General features: G+C 50.1%; 1 protein-coding gene across 1 annotated transcript in view; it reads right to left on the reverse strand.

Annotated features, from left to right (window-relative positions):
* The window catches only part of DCHS2 (dachsous cadherin-related 2), a 272,583-nt gene that overhangs the window by 12,406 nt on the left and 244,987 nt on the right, over positions 1–15,190 (reverse strand). The gene's annotated exons all lie outside the window — the stretch shown is intronic.

The following is a 15,190-nucleotide window of genomic DNA, read 5'->3' on the forward strand; positions in this document are numbered from 1 at the left end:
GAACACAGGGGAAGGGGGATCATCACTACTGGGGAGCTCAGGGGAAGGTGGATCATCACTACTGGGGAGCTCAGGGGAAGGGGGATCATCACTACTGGGGAGCACAGGAAGAGGGTTTATCTGTACTGGGGAGCACAGGGGGGATTATAACATACTGGGGAGAACAGGAGAGGGGACTGTTGCCATTTCTGGGCACAGAAGGGGGGATTATCACTACTTGGGGGCACAGATGGGGGGATTATCACTACTTGGGGGCACAGAAGGGGGGATTATCACTACTTGGGGGCACAGGAGAGGGGATTATCACTACTTGGGGGCACAGAAGGGGGGGATTATCACTACTTGGGGGCACAGAAGGGGGGATTATCACTACTTGGGGGCACAGAAGGGGGGATTATCACTACTTGGGGGCACAGAAGGGGGGATTATCACTACTTGGGGGCACAGAAGGGGGGGATTATCACTACTTGGGGGCACAGAAGGGGGGATTATCACTACTTGGGGGCACAGAAGGGGGGATTATCACTACTTGGGGGCACAGAAGGGGGGATTATCACTACTTGGGGGCACAGAAGGGGGGATTATCACTACTTGGGGGCACAGAAGGGGGGGATTATCACTACTTGGGGGCACAGAAGGGGGGATTATCACTACTTGGGGGCACAGGAGAGGGGATTATCACTACTTGGGGGCACAGAAAGGGGGGATTATCACTACTTGGGGGCACAGAAAGGGGGGATTATCACTACTTGGGGGCACAGAAGGGGGGATTATCACTACTTGGGGGCACAGGAGAGGGGATTATCACTACTTGGATTAGGGTGCTGGAAACGTGCAGCCTAATGTGTTTGTCTGATAGATGCTGTAGGGACAAGTCATGGCTAAAAAAAGTCTTCAAAATGGTCTTGACTAAACAGAGAAGAAAAGAGAAAGTGAACAACTCTGATGAGAGAAAATGACAAAACAAACCCCTTTAAAGCAACGTTCCGGGCAGATTGACTTATCTGAGTATTAACAGTAGAATGACCCGGTATAGACGAAAGGCTGACAGTGAAGAAACAGTCCACACAAATAGGAGACGGTTCATTGTGGAAACCCCTATTGCCGTCATAGGTTCTAGGTCATAGGTTAATTGTAGTAGGGTTCCCAGCAGCAGAGTATAGATCTAAAGGATTTTTATTACGGCCAGAGGAGGGGTGGCAACTAGTCATGTGGGCGGGGAGACTAGTCACCGGTCTTTGTCAGTGTGCTCTGCGGGGATGATTGACACAGGGATATGTTAAGAGAGGTTAACCCTGAAGAGTGGAAAAAGTCCTCCATCCTCTGCTCTCCGGCGCTCCACTTCCCCTCTGCCTATCTGTGCTGATAACGTCCACAGACTGGGGGGGGGCAGGAACAGGTTGCGGGCAATGACCTATAGCAGCTCAATTTAACCAATCTCAGGGCGACAGCGGCAGCTATTGGACATTGCGTGCAGGATTGTTTTCAGCGACATGTTCCCACCCTCTTGTCAGCACAGATGGGCGGAGCGGGGAAGTGGAGCGCTGGAGAGCAGAAGATGGAGGACCTTTTTACTCTCCGGATTACCCCTTTAACTACAATGTCTGACTCTTTGGCATCTGTAACCTTGACAAAAGATTATATAATGAAAGCGATATATGTGACCCCGACTAACACACAGAACTCATTTCACACACCACACTGATACGGAACACATGGAATCATTTCTCTTCTTTTATTATATTTTATTGACTGTTTTGCAAAAAGAAAAAATACTGAAATATGTTAAAAATTTTGCCAATCAGAGTATTTGGCTAAATAAATGCGAGTTCCAATAGCGAATGTCTGTCTTATTGCCAAGGGCTCTCGCGTTTCCTGGCAGTGATCTCAGTACGTGAGAGCGTCTCCCAGCCGGGGGCCGGAGGTCGGTTAGCGGCCAGCGCTCCAGTCACCCACCACCGGCCATCACATGGAGAGAGCTGGGGCCAGCAACTAGTGACACCAGTTCTTGTTCTCCCCTTAATGTCCACCCTGAAATAAATCTGCACTTAATTCTAAATTGTGAGAACTAAAGCAAGTAGATTATTACGTCCAAAAATTGCTTCACGTTATGACTGTCCAGAGTACGGCGGCAAAACTCTTAATCTGAACATGACTCTGTATAATTACCGCTGTTACTGGGAACTCTGACCACTTCCTTTTCCTGACTAATGTAATGTCTATGGGAGCCAATTCCAGACCTACCACTGTGGCCTCCCCCCTAGGGGGCGAGAAGGGGGAGGGCGTCAGGCAAGCGGCACCTGGGACGACCAGGTCTACCCCTCTGCTGTCCCCTCACATTCTACTTTATGGGGGACATTTATGAAGTTCGGCGTTTTTTACGGAGCACAGGGGATTTATGTAGAGGCGCATTGCCCCCCATTGCCGCACCCCCCATAACGCCCCCTCTCCGCCCCACTGGCGAAGGTGGTGCAGATCGGCCCAATGCGAATAAAATATTCACGAAAAGACTTTTTGCGAATATTTTTCTACCGATCTGCCCCATCTACGGCAAAAAAAGGCATTTTCGCCTTTTTATACATGTCCCCCTATATCTCCAACGGTTCCTGCACTTTTTACATTTTACCTGTACTCAGACATTGGCAGGTGACTGGCGCAACCAACACCTATAGGCACCTATAATCCTGTTAGCCAGATGAAGTGTGGCTAGTCCACACGAAACGATTGTCGCTATCCACTGTATGTCCATGTGTACGTCCTCCCATTCACCCCCCTGATGCCTTTCTGTACAAGAATGTTGAGTCAATAAAGAAGAATTCACTACAGACCGGTGAGTTGCCGCAGTTTCTCCTTTACTTCACTGGACTTTGTTTGGCACTTTCTGATCCTATGTACAATGGCTCTTGTGTCCCCCCCCCCCCCCCCCCCCCGGTCCTCCTAGTCTGAAAGCTCTTATGTCCCCCCAGTCCTCCTATTGTGTAAGCTCTTGCCCCCCCCCCCCCCCCCCCGGTCCTCCTAGTCTGTAAGCTCTTGTGTCCCCCCCCCAGTCCTCCTATTGTGTAAGCTCGTGCCCCCCCCAGTCCTCCTAGTGTGTAAGCTCGTGTCCCCCCCAGTCCTCCTAGTGTGTAAGCTCGTGTCCCCCCCAGTCCTCCCAGTGTGTAAGCTCTTGTGTCCCCCCCCAGTCCTCCTAGTGTGTAAGCTCTTGTGTCCCCCCCCCCAGTCCTCCTAGTGTGTAAGCTCTTATGTCCCCCCCAGTCCTCCTAGAGTGTAAGTGGGAAATGCTTATAAAGTGCTTTTTTCCCTGCACTTACTACTGCATCAAGGCGTCACTTCCTGGATAACATGGTGATGTCACTTCCTGGATAACACGGGGATGTCACTTCCTGGATAACATGGTGATGTCACTTCCTGGATAACATAGTGATGTCACTTCCTGGATAACATGGTGATGTCACTTCCTGGATAACATGGTGATGTCACTTCCTAGATAACATGGGGATGTCACTTCCTGGATAACATGGTGATGTAATTCCTGGATAACATGGGGATGTCACTACCTGGATAACATGGTGATGTCACTACCTGGATAACATGGTGATGTCACTTTCTAGATAACATGGGGATGTCACTTCCTGGATAACATGGTGATGTCACTTCCTGGATAACACGGTGATGTCACTTTCTGGATAACACGGTGATGTCACTTCCCGGATAACATGGTGATGTCACTTCCTGGATAACATGGTGATGTCACTTCCTGGATAACACGGGGATGTCACTTCCTGGATAACATGGTGATGTCACTTCCTGGATAACACGGGGATGTCACTTCCTGGATAACATGGTGATGTCACTTCCTGGATAACACGGGGATGTCACTTCCTGGATAAAATGGTGACGTCACTTCCCTGATAACATGGTGATGTCACAACCCGACTCACAGAGCTGTGCGGGCTGTGGCTTCTGGAGAGGATAATGGCAGGGGGATACTGAGGGACACAGGGCACTGGAAGAACACTGAGCATCCCTCTTCCATCATCCTCTCCAGCAGCCACAGCCCGCACAGCTCTGGGAATCATGACATCACCTTGTTATCCAGGAAGTGGCATCACCATGTTATCCGGAAAGTGACATCACCGTGTTATCCAGGAAGTGACATCCCTATGTTATCCAGGAAGTGACATCACCATGTTATCCAGGAAGGGACATCACCATGTTATCCAGGAAGCGACATCACCATGTTATCCAGGAAGTGACATCACCAAGTTATCCAGGAAGTGACATCACCATGTTATCCAGGAAGTGACATCACCATGTTATCCAGGAAGTGATATCACCATGTTATCCAGGAAGTGACATAACCATGTTATCCAGGAAGTGACATCACCATGTTATCCAGGAAGTGACATCACCGTGTTATCCAGGAAGTGAAGCCTTGATGCAGTAGAAAGTGCAGGGAAAAAAGCACTGTATAAGCATTTCCTGTAATAATTGTATATTGGTGATTTGTATAACTTTTGTGGGGCAATGCAATACTTAAAGTTTCGCCAAACTACTCATTTAAGTGGATTCTCTTCCAGCACATGACTGAGATGGACTCTCGGTGAAAGTAAATGGGACGGTCTGGGTTGCAGGCAGAAATGAGGAGAGAAGTGCTCAGCTGGGCCCCTGCTTCCCTCCTCCTCCTCTCCCTCTCCCCCTTCCTCTCTCCATCCCACCCTCACTCTCCCCCTTCCTCTCTCCATCCCACCCTCACTCTCCCCCTTCCTCTCCCCATCCCACCCTCACTCTCCCCCTTCCTCTCCCCATCCCACCCTCTCTCCCCCTCCCTCTCTCCCTCCCTGGTCAGGCCAGGAATTAGTCAAGGTCTGAGGGTTCGGATTAAAACTTCAGACAAGACTGATATTGATACCCAATGATAGTTCTGCAATTAGAGGAATACATAACCATTCCATTGAGCAGTAGATTAGACAATGGGTCCATCTATTGTTCTGCTAGTTGAGAATTTTTATTATATTTACGGAGAAGCAAACGGATGGATAATGGACGTGGTTTAAGAGGAAAAAACTACGAAATACCCTGGAAACTGCGAAACTTCTGGCATCCAATAAGTCCATGGTAAGAGAGCAGGGCCAGTAAGTCATGGCTTCAGCCGCTCGCAGACTGGTGTTGTTAGACCGTGGAGATGATTGATTGTTCTTTGGTGGTGTGAAGGTGGAGAGCAGCCAGCGAGAAGAAGCAAAAGCCGCTCACACGTGTTTCCTCAGCCCGGTAATTAATGACTTGTTATTCCAACTCTGGATTTAAAACCTATTTCTAAGCATAACAAATGTTAGAGAAATCGGTAACAGTGCGACTAATGGACTGCTCCACATCTTGTAAAGTGCTCATTTCCCCCCGCCATGGCCGTCTGTTTTCCCTCGCTGGGATCCAGGTATTGTTCTAGAAGTTGTTCCCTTTTCTGGTTGTTTTTACACAATTTATTCTAAAACAGAAATCAAACTTAATTTCAAAACAATTTGTCAAAATTTGTAAAAAGAATCTACGAAATGGCGTCCTGGAACGGAAAGGGTTCGGCTTCTCGTATCGGTTATCTGGCTATACAGGACGAGGGATCAGGGATCAGGGATTAGGGACCAGGGATCAGGCACAGGCTATGGCTGTGTTCACACTACGTTTTTTTCTTCTGAGTTTTTTAAAAGAAAAAATTACATCCTTCATTTCGCTGTTTGGCCGCCGGTCAGTGTTTGGAAAAGACGCTGGAAAATAATAATTATGATCATCATTTTGATGTCTGCGCAGACCACCTGCATTATTTTATACACTGTGTGCATTTAACGTCCTTCGTTCCATTAAAGTAAATTAAATCGCAGCAATAATGAACGTCTTTTCTCGTTTTTGAACATAGTGTGACAGTAGCCTTAGGGTGCAGATGCATACTCCATTTTTTATATTGTTATGCCTATATAAGACTTACAGACAATCGATATCTCAGCGCTATTATACCACTCTTCCGAAACGCTACCCCTCTTCCTGAACTCTACCTCTCCTCCGGCACTCTACCCCTCTTCCAGCACTATGCCGCTTTTCTGGCACTATACCGCTCTTCCGGCACTATACCGCTCTTCCGGCACTATACTGCTCTTCTGGCACTATACCGCTCTTCTGGCACTATACCGCTCTTCTGGCACTATACCGCTCTTCCGGCACTATACCGCTCTTCCGGCACTATACCGCTCTTCTGGCACTATACCGCTCTTCTGGCACTATACCTCTCTTCCGGCACTATACTGCTCTTCCGGCACTATACCGCTCTTCCGACACGCTACCCCTCTTCCTGAACTCTACCTCTCCTCCGGCACTCTACCCCTCTTCCAGCACTATGCCGCTTTTCTGGCACTATACCGCTCTTCCGGCACTATACCGCTCTTCCGGCACTATACCGCTCTTCCGACACGCTACCCCTCTTCCTGAACTATACCTCTCCTCCGGCACTATACCGCTTTTCCGGCACTATACCGCTCTTCTGGCACTCTACCACTCCTCCGGCCCTCTACCATTTTGATGAAACCCTTTGTTACTTCTTCCAACACAAGCACAAGACTGCCATATCCAGGTACAACCAGCACTCATTCAGGACCTACACTGAACTGTATCTGTAGTGTCCCAGCACAGGTGTGCCATTAAAGGGAACCATTCACCCCGTGGCCCCCGGCAGAAACTGACATACAGTGACATAAAGGTCAATATACTTACCACATCGCTCCCGGTCCCGTCCCGAAGCCCATTGTTTACACGGAGAAATCGACGATTCTTCTTCTCGCGCCCATTATGGTAATGAGCGCCGCCGGGTCCGAAATCCAGCCTTCTCCCCGCCTCCGACACTTGATTGACGCCAGGTCCTCTTCCTCCTCGTCTTCTTTCTTCTCGCCGGATCCCGCGCAGGCGCCGTGACAGTCGTTTTCGGCGCATGCGCAGTTCACAAATGAAGCCGCTCCGCAGCTTCACTGTTTACTGCGCGTGCGCCGATTGGCTCGAACACGGATCCTGTTTACCGTGCAGGCGCAGAAGAGGTGACGAGACCATCGCAGCGGCGCCTGCGCGGGAATTCGGCAGAAGACTGAAGACTGAAGACGTCAATCAAGTTCCAGGAGGCGTGGATGGGCGGCGACGAGAAGAGGACCTCATGAATAAGTTGGACTCGTCCGTCGCTTCCTATGGACGTTGGACTCATCTCAGCTCATTACCATAATGGGCGGGAGAAGAAGAATCGGCGATTTCTCCGTGTCAACAACGGGATCCGGGACGGGACCGGGAGCGATGTGGTAAGTATATTGACCTTTATGTCACTGTATGTCAGTTTCTGCCGGGGGCCACGGGGTGAATGGTTCCCTTTAAGTCTCTATGCGCCTGTGCAAAGTAACTCACTCAGGTTCTCACCAAAAGGGAATGAAGGAAAAGCATATTGTGTGTTTTCCCCACTAGATGTCACTGTGGGTCTCATGGGTTAACTGTCTTTTCCACCTATCACAGGTGCGCGCCTCTTTCCCTCTTCTTTCACCCTATCACCTCTCTTCTCTTTCCCACACACAGCCCCACCGATCAAACACTAGCAAAGGTAACCCTATAAAAAGGAGAGAGACAACACAGAGAGCACAGTTTGTGCTGCAGTAAAGCCAGGGCCTGGCTCAGGCCAGGACCCTTGTCGTGGACCAAGAGACTTATTCTTTCTTATGCTGTTAGGATGCAGTGCTAGGGAGTGACGTCCTCAGGAACACACAGAGCAGTATACCTGCAGTAAGGTACTGACCCCAGTAGGACAAAGCTGTAGTTATGCCTACTGCAACACATGGCTGTTACAGGAGGTCATAGAAAGTCTGCTCAACCCAGCGCAGGGACCTGGGACGTCGTACTACCCTAACAGGGTGGGTATCCCGACACTACAGCGCTATAGGCGGTCAGATCAAAGATATCTATACGTGAGTATGAGTATCTTCTTCTGTTACTTCTATCTTCCTTTATGCTATCCTGGCAGAGTACATTGCTACATGGACAGGGCCCTCAAGACTTGACTCTACTCTGGCATGCACCCGACTGCTTATGGAGGGTGCTCACGGACTGCATGCGGCATCCTCCATAAGTCTTTTGCTTCCTTTTTCTCCATGCCGCCAGGAAAGGCTTAAGAATAGTGTGCGGTTTTTCCCCCATCCCTCTTTCCTTCTCATGTATGTCAGGAGCCGATGAGGTTCTTTCGTAGGCATTAGAGCCTATCAGTGAGCAAGGGGTATGTGGCTAGAGCATAACTTATATATACAGGATAGCGCGGCCGGTCCTCTCAGTAACTGTCTCACTGGAGCGGTTTCACACCCTCCCTCCCCTGTTAAACAAGGGAGAGAAAAAAGGCCAGGCAGCAGCGGCTCGTGTGATACCGTACAAACAAGTCAAATATTATTGCAAGGTGCTGATAGGGTGCTCACCTTCAAGCCCCTTGGGCTTTTTTATAAGAAATGATCATCTTTTATAGTTGAAGGGGGCGCTAAGAACACCCATTTATGATAGAAGGTAGGAGAGAAGAAGGAAGGTGTGAGTGAGAGTACAGGGAAGAAGATATGACAAGAAAACAAAACAAGGAGAAGAGGAGAAGACGCGTTGTCGGTGAGCGGGGGATATGAAGCACTAATACGACAAAAAGTCGTACAGAGAAAGGTATGGACTCAAACAGGGGAGGAAATACAGAGCTAGGTTTGTGAAGAATGAAGAAGATCTTTGTATACCTCAGTTTCCTGAAATTGCAACCAGGCCAACCAGGTGCCGGAGAAGCGAGAATTTTTTTCTTGCATACTAGAAGTAAGGTCTTCCATGTGCATGAGTTCGTTGGTCTTGGTAATCCACAAAGAAAGTGGAGGGGGGTCCTTTCGTTTCCAATAAAGGGGGACACATGCCCTGGCGGCCATGACCAGGAACCTCAGAAGAGAACGCTTATACTGTTTAGCCGACATGTCGTAGTGGTGGAGAAAGAAAAAAGCAGGACCCATAGGGATCGTCAAATCAGTGACCAATTGGATCACACGGGTCACCTCATTCCAAAAGATTATGCAAAAGAACACTGCAGAGACACCATCACATGTCTCGACGTCAGTGAACTAGCCAGACCTTCCCTCCGGGAAGGAACAACCAAGCCAAAGCGTTCTCCAGTCAAGGAAACCACCTCAGCAAGGTATCCATCCACAGACAGCCGTTTCGGGGTCTTTGCCCCTCATCAGTGTGGAGTAGGTTTCCGGCTAGTGGGAGCAATGACTAGTAAGTGCATGCAAAAGGACGCTGGTTGACCTCAGGGAGATCAACCAAAACACCGCAGAGACACCATCACGTGTCTCAACGTCAGTGTATTCTAGAACATTGCCCCCTGGGAAATTGATTATGCAAAAGAACACTGCAGAGACACCATCACATGGCTCGACGTCAGTGAACTAGCCAGACCTTCCCTCCGGGAAGGAACAACCAAGCCAAAGCGTTCTCCAGTCAAGGAAACCACCTCAGCAAGGTATCCATCCACAGACAGCCGTTTCGGGGTCTTTGCCCCTCATCAGTGTGGAGTAGGTTTCCGGCTAGTGGGAGCAATGACTAGTAAGTGCATGCAAAAGGACGCTGGTTGACCTCAGGGAGATCAACCAAAACACCGCAGAGACACCATCACGTGTCTCAACGTCAGTGTATTCTAGAACATTGCCCCCTGGGAAATTGATTATGCAAAAGAACACTGCAGAGACACCATCACATGTCTCGACGTCAGTGAACTAGCCAGACCTTCCCTCCGGGAAGGAACAACCAAGCCAAAGCGTTCTCCAGTCAAGGAAACCACCTCAGCAAGGTATCCATCCACAGACAGCCGTTTCGGGGTCTTTGCCCCTCATCAGTGTGGAGTAGGTTTCCGGCTAGTGGGAGCAATGACTAGTAAGTGCATGCAAAAGGACGCTGGTTGACCTCAGGGAGATCAACCAAAACACCGCAGAGACACCATCACGTGTCTCAACGTCAGTGTATTCTAGAACATTGCCCCCTGGGAAATTGATTATGCAAAAGAACACTGCAGAGACACCATCACATGTCTCGACGTCAGTGAACTAGCCAGACCTTCCCTCCGGGAAGGAACAACCAAGCCAAAGCGTTCTCCAGTCAAGGAAACCACCTCAGCAAGGTATCCATCCACAGACAGCCGTTTCGGGGTCTTAGCCCCTCATCAGTGTGGAGTAGGTTTCCGGCTAGTGGGAGCAATGACTAGTAAGTGCATGCAAAAGGACGCTGGTTGACCTCAGGGAGATCAACCAAAACACCGCAGAGACACCATCACGTGTCTCAACGTCAGTGTATTCTAGAACATTGCCCCCTGGGAAATTGATTATGCAAAAGAACACTGCAGAGACACCATCACATGTCTCGACGTCAGTGAACTAGCCAGACCTTCCCTCCGGGAAGGAACAACCAAGCCACCGCGTTCTCCAGTCAAGGAAACCACCTCAGCAAGGTATCCATCCACAGACAGCCGTTTCGGGGTCTTTGCCCCGAAACGGCTGTCTGTGGATGGATACCTTGCTGAGGTGGTTTCCTTGACTGGAGAACGCTTTGGCTTGGTTGTTCCTTCCCGGAGGGAAGGTCTGGCTAGTTCACTGACGTCGAGACATGTGATGGTGTCTCTGCAGTGTTCTTTTGCATAATCAATTTCCCAGGGGGCAATGTTCTAGAATACACTGACGTTGAGACACGTGATGGTGTCTCTGCGGTGTTTTGGTTGATCTCCCTGAGGTCAACCAGCGTCCTTTTGCATGCACTTACTAGTCATTGCTCCCACTAGCCGGAAACCTACTCCACACTGATGAGGGGCAAAGACCCCGAAACGGCTGTCTGTGGATGGATACCTTGCTGAGGTGGTTTCCTTGACTGGAGAACGCTTTGGCTTGGTTGTTCCTTCCCGGAGGGAAGGTCTGGCTAGTTCACTGACGTCGAGACATGTGATGGTGTCTCTGCAGTGTTCTTTTGCATAATCAATTTCCCAGGGGGCAATGTTCTAGAATACACTGACGTTGAGACACGTGATGGTGTCTCTGCGGTGTTTTGGTTGATCTCCCTGAGGTCAACCAGCGTCCTTTTGCATGCACTTACTAGTCATTGCTCCCACTAGCCGGAAACCTACTCCACACTGATGAGGGGCAAAGACCCCGAAACGGCTGTCTGTGGATGGATACCTTGCTGAGGTGGTTTCCTTGACTGGAGAACGCTTTGGCTTGGTTGTTCCTTCCCGGAGGGAAGGTCTGGCTAGTTCACTGACGTCGAGACATGTGATGGTGTCTCTGCAGTGTTCTTTTGCATAATCAATTTCCCAGGGGGCAATGTTCTAGAATACACTGACGTTGAGACACGTGATGGTGTCTCTGCGGTGTTTTGGTTGATCTCCCTGAGGTCAACCAGCGTCCTTTTGCATGCACTTACTAGTCATTGCTCCCACTAGCCGGAAACCTACTCCACACTGATGAGGGGCAAAGACCCCGAAACGGCTGTCTGTGGATGGATACCTTGCTGAGGTGGTTTCCTTGACTGGAGAACGCTTTGGCTTGGTTGTTCCTTCCCGGAGGGAAGGTCTGGCTAGTTCACTGACGTCGAGACATGTGATGGTGTCTCTGCAGTGTTCTTTTGCATAATCAATTTCCCAGGGGGCAATGTTCTAGAATACACTGACGTTGAGACACGTGATGGTGTCTCTGCGGTGTTTTGGTTGATCTCCCTGAGGTCAACCAGCGTCCTTTTGCATGCACTTACTAGTCATTGCTCCCACTAGCCGGAAACCTACTCTACACTGATGAGGGGCAAAGACCCCGAAACGGCTGTCTGTGGATGGATACCTTGCTGAGGTGGTTTCCTTGACTGGAGAACGCTTTGGCTTGGTTGTTCCTTCCCGGAGGGAAGGTCTGGCTAGTTCACTGACGTCGAGACATGTGATGGTGTCTCTGCAGTGTTCTTTTGCATAATCAATTTCCCAGGGGGCAATGTTCTAGAATACACTGACGTTGAGACACGTGATGGTGTCTCTGCGGTGTTTTGGTTGATCTCCCTGAGGTCAACCAGCGTCCTTTTACCTCATTCCAAAAGGGCATGAGACGGGTTCAGTCCCAAAATGTGTGGAGGAACGTTTCCTCTTTCAAGCCGCATCTCCAGCATGTGGGCTCTATCTCTGGAACGAGAGCACGTAGGCGAGAGAGGACTCTGTACCACCTAGACAGAATTTTGTACCCAGCTTCTTGAAAGCGAGAACAGATGGAGGACTTATGCGTCAGCGTGTAAACACACATACGTTGTTCAGGCGTAAGTGTCAGGGAAAGCTCCTCCTCCCATTTTACTATGAAATCTGGGGGGGTTCTTCTCGCGGAGTTAGTAAAAGTTGGTATGATATAAAGAGATTGTGTCCAGTTTGGATACAAAGTGCTTCAAAGTCCGTCAAAGTGGGCAGGAGTACAGCTGGTTTTGGTCTAGACACAAGGAAGTGTCGGAGCTGAGCTACCCTCCAAGGCCCCAGCGGCCGAGGTTCAGACAGGCAGGAAAGGTCAGCGGAGGTGAGCCAATCTCTGTTAGCAATAAAGTCTCGAGCTCGAAACTTGTAACACTTATCCACTCCGCGAAAACGCGGTCATTGAGGCTAGGGACAAAATCAGGGTTTCCCAGAATAGGAGTTAAGGTAGAATTTAGAGGGATAATGTTCTGTCGCATAACCTTCTCCGAACACGCCCGGATCACCGGGCCAATTGTGGGGTGGGATTTCAGGGATGTAAGGGAGGTGTCAGGGAGCCAAGGTATGCCTCGCAAAGAAATGTCAGTGAATGATTGCTCAATAGCGACCCATTGTCTTTTAGGTTACAAACCCACTTGGCGGGTCTGCAGCGAGTCTCCATGCTGCGTTTTTGCAGCGAGACTCGCTGCAGATCCCGGCCCTATGCTTTTAATGGCAGACAAACACGCAGCAGGGATGTACATCCCTGCTGCGAGTTTGTCTGCAGCCCTCCCCATTAACTCCCCGGCCGCCGGAGCTGATACTTCACCTGATCCCGGCTCCGGTGGTTCCCGATGTCTTCAGCAAGCCGGAGCGGGGACCAGGTGAAGTATATGCTCCAGCCAGCCGCCCGCAGCCCCGGCCGCCCGATCGCCCCCCCGGCCGCCCGATCGCCCCCCCGCAGCCCCGGCCGCCCCCCCACAGCATCGATCGCACGCCCCCCCGCAGCACCGATCGCTTACACGCCCCCCTGCAGCCCCGGCCGCTCGATCGGGGGGGGCGTGCGATCGGTGCTGCGGGGGGGGCGTGCGACCGGGCGGCCGGGGCTGCGGGCGGCCGGGGGGGCGATCGGGCGGCCGGGGCTGCGGGCGGCTGGCTGGAGCATATACGTCACCTGGTCCCCGCTCCGGCTTGCTGAAGACATCGGGAACCGCCGGAGCCGGGATCAGGTGAAGCATCAGCTCCGGCGGCCGGGGGGTTAATGGGGCGGGCTGCAGACAAACTCGCAGCAGGGATGTACATCCCTGCTGCGTGTTTGTCTGCCATTAAAAGTATAGGGCCAGGATCTGCAGCGAGTCTCGCTGCAAAAACGCAGCATGGAGACTCGCTGCAGACCCGCCAAGTGGGTTTGTAACCTTAGGGAAGTTGTGGCACCAATCTAAGACATGGGAAAGTTTGGCTGCCAAGTAGTATTCCCGTATATCTGGAAGGCCCACACCTCCTCCTTCCTTTGGGCGGTATAGGAGTTCCCTGCAAACTCTGGCCGGCTTGTTGCCCCAAATGAACTTAGTCTGGGAAGAGATCAGCGATTGTAGGAAGGCTGTAGGTAGGCAAATGGGGAGGCATTGGAAATAATAAAGTATCCGTGGAAGGACATTCATCTTATATATTGCACATCTACCGAACCAAGTAAACAGGCCCTTCGTCCATCGCGAACAATCCGCTTGGATAGCAGCCAATAGCGGCACAAAATTACATTGGTAAAGTTTACTAAGATCGGCAGTCAAGTGAATGATCCAGAGGCCCATTTAAAACTAAAAACAGATTGTAGACCTCCAACTACTAAATTTGTGAGGGAAATGTTCAGGGCTTCCGATTTTGTAAAATTTATTTTGAAATTGGACAATTTGGCATACTCCTCAAATTCTTTCATTAAATTAGCAAGGGAAACCTGTGGGGAGGTGATAAAGAACAATAGATCATCGGCATAAGCCACTATTTTATAGTGAGACCTGGCCACCTGCAGCCCCACCACATCCCGATTCCCTCGCACCCGACAGCCCCTTGGGCTTTATGCATATCACTCAAATGGGTACCAGATCTTCAGAAGTTACCAGGATATGGTGCTTTGGTGGAGAGTGCAGGGCTGCAAGCCAACTAGGATAGTCTAAACGGGATGCTCCCAGGTAGGGTCCTGTGGGGATAGGCTGGTCTAAGTACAAAAAGTGGCCCGTGGCTAATCCATAAATGTTAGCGCTGCCCAAAAGACTCCAACAATTAGAGGCAGAAAAAAGTTAAAACATTTATCAAAAGTGCACAATATTTACGTGTTTCGAGGAACAGAGGTCCTCTTCATCAGAATAGTAGTGCATACAATGGTGTGGATAGGCAGCTCCCCTGTTGTTAGCTTTTCTTATGTGAAGTTTGATCCTGGTGGGAACTGTACGATTTGTGTGGTTGGGGATTATGGTTGGAAAAGGAAATATATATAGAAAGTGGAAACTTTTGCATTTTCAACAAGGTGTTTATGTGTCTGGTTCATAAGTCACAGCTGGCTGAGAACATCTGCCTAGCAGGTTGGGTTAGCGGACGTTCGTGTACAGCGGGAGTCCGCCGGTGGTACCCCCTGGCTACCCTCGGGTGAGTTGGCACGTTGTGCCAGTTTGGTTAATGCAGTTAAAGTACAGTTAATAAAAGCTGTGCCATCACCCAGCATAAGTATTAATGTGTGTTTGCATTTATTTCCTGGCGGCGGTGAGAGTTGGGGTGAGATCTGGTTAGGTTTTGTATGGAGCTCTATGTAGTCTTACTGCAAAATCTACTATAACTACCCCCTGCCTGCACCGGCAGGCCAAAGTCTTCCTATTGTATTGTACTGAAGATTCTAAGTAAATGGAAGTTATCCTGGTAAGTCATTGGTCTATTGGTTTC

Source organism: Dendropsophus ebraccatus, chromosome 7 (genome assembly GCF_027789765.1).
Source record: "Dendropsophus ebraccatus isolate aDenEbr1 chromosome 7, aDenEbr1.pat, whole genome shotgun sequence".
Classification (NCBI taxonomy): Eukaryota; Metazoa; Chordata; class Amphibia; order Anura; family Hylidae; genus Dendropsophus; species Dendropsophus ebraccatus.